Raw genomic sequence first — 2473 nt, 5'->3', positions numbered from 1 at the left:
AACTTGAAATTGATGTACGCTGATTTTCTTCATGTATTGTCAAGATGAAAGTCTGGAAATCCAGTCATAATTAGGGACCAGAGACCTTTTCTGCCAGCATACCTTTTCGACAGTCACTCATATGGACCATCTCAGTAGATTGTCTTTGTAGAAGGCTTCAGGTCTAAAACCTTTCGTTTTCTTGTGGTAGGCTGTATACTCATGAAATAAAAGAAATCATTTTTTCAGTTCAGTACAAAAGATATATGGCACCCCAACTTAAAAGTAGGAAGGATGTAAACAAACAAGAATATCGTTTCTTGACATTACATCAAGGAAACTGGTTGCTTTTTATTTTATCCCAAACTTCAGTTATAGTCAGATTTTTGTAAGGGGGCACTTTGGAAGATTCTGTTATTAGTTTAAAGCCATACACTTTAATGTATTTGTATTTCTAATTTATTAAACAAGAGTTAATAGCCTTAAATTTATTGGTCATGTAGACTTTAATATTCAGATATTAGTCTCTGTAAGTATTTCTAAATGCTATTGGAGAAGTTCAGTTTTTATCAAATACGTATTTTGCTTGACTTAAGTAAACCATATCTGAAACGTCTCCCCTACTCCTTAGAAAAGTTTAGTTCATTGTGACTTTGTTTTAAAATTTAGTTACAATATGATGTGACTGATAATTCCACTTAGAAAAATCTGATTGGTTGGTGACATTTTTGATGGAAAAAATAAAGTGTGTAGCTTTCTACTGTAGATGCACGTGACTTGTATGTTATGTATGGTTTCTGAGCTCCTTAACGTTGATTGAGTGTTAATCCTTCTTTAAAGCATAGTCCCAAATATTCCAGTAAAGAATGTATATTACTTGAGAAACTAACTGGATTCATCTTCCTTTTCAAATTGCAACACAACTTTAAACATTCTTTATTTTATATTACCAAAGAAAGTCTGCACACTAATAGTTACAGTGGCTGTTTTCTTTGTCAGATGAAAATTACTTGGATATAAAGGACAAACTTCTTTTTAATTAAATGTTCATGTCAATCTGAGGAAAGTTAATGTTGTATAAAATATATTTTTGATAAGTACTTCCCATTGTAGATATATTTATAGGAATTACTTATAATAAGTATTTGATGTGGAAAATGTAACAGCAGAGATGGTTGCAGTGTATTTATGAACATTTTACATGCACTCATAAGTTGAAAACTGTATTTACAAGTATTACTTAACATAATTACATTTTAAACAGTCTGTACTTACATAATAGATGACAGTACAAGGATGTATTTAGGGTGTCCTTGAGTAAGAAATAAACGTAGCCTTGCATGAAGGCTTCTTTAGATAAGAAGGTGGATTTAAAGGTTAATTCTCTGTCATCTTGCAAGCTTGGTTGAGAGTCAAATCCAATCTGCTGCAATCTGCTTACGTGTATGCAACTTGCCCAAAGGGGCTTTGGTCGAATGCGTTGCTATATTTGTTGCTTCAAGTTTTGTATATTATGTGTTCTGGATAACTAACTCCTTTTTGGGTCTTCAAAGTTATGGTTATGAAATGGTACAGTATACATGCTAAACACATCATTTAATACAGTTTGAATAAAATTACATGGTTAAACAACCTTGAAATAGCTTTCTTTAGTATCTGCATTTAATACAGAAAATAATACATGAGGCTTGGTTTTATGTCGGAACTAAGTTTGCATAAAATATTTGGCCCATTTATAAATAAGGATGTAATAAGCGGGATTTTTTGGTGGATTCCTTTAATTTTGGGTGATAGCTGTACACAATATCTGTGTTCTTAGAGCATTCTTAGAAAGCTATATACTATGGCAAATCGTTCAGTCATTCTCCCGTCTCTGTGTGTGCTGAGGGCCCTTCAGAGAAAAAAAAAGTATGGGTCTGCTTTCTTTAAAGGGGGAAGAAAAGTGGCAGGTTGCGTCTGCATGTCAGAGTTGTTTGTTGCAGGAATTGCATTTGACATCCATCTCCTCTTAGATTTGGACCTGGTTCCAGTGAATACTCAGATCCGTGCATAATGTCCTAGCCGTTTTCCTTCCTTCATCTGCAGGAGGAGCCAGCTCTGTGAAACCTGAGTAGAAGGTACGAAGTAGACTCTGTCATTCTTCAAGAACAGGCGGCTTTGGAAGGGAGGTTGTTGTTTATGAAGAGCTAATTTGTGTGCAGTCTGGCTTCTTGGTTGTAGAAAGGGAGGTAATGTGAATTCAGATGTGCTCTACTTCTGCTGTCTTCTCCCTCCCAAAATTAAATTGGTGCCAGGTCATTGGTTTTCAAACGCTTTCAAACACTGCATTTTTAAAAAGGTGCGTTGGGAGTACGTGAGCCTTTTAAAATGCCTTTGAACGTAGATATGCTGTACATACACTGGTATAAGTATCTTAGCAAACTTACTTGTATGCAAAGTATGATGTTTATGGTCTACCTTTTAGATTTTTACTGTAAAAGGTGGTCAGTTTAAG

This window comes from Charadrius vociferus, unplaced genomic scaffold, assembly GCF_000708025.1.
Source record: "Charadrius vociferus isolate BGI_N301 unplaced genomic scaffold, ASM70802v2 scaffold436, whole genome shotgun sequence".
Taxonomy (NCBI): domain Eukaryota; kingdom Metazoa; phylum Chordata; class Aves; order Charadriiformes; family Charadriidae; genus Charadrius; species Charadrius vociferus.
The sequence above is the reverse complement of the archived record's forward strand: the minus strand, read 5'-3'. Positions refer to the sequence as shown.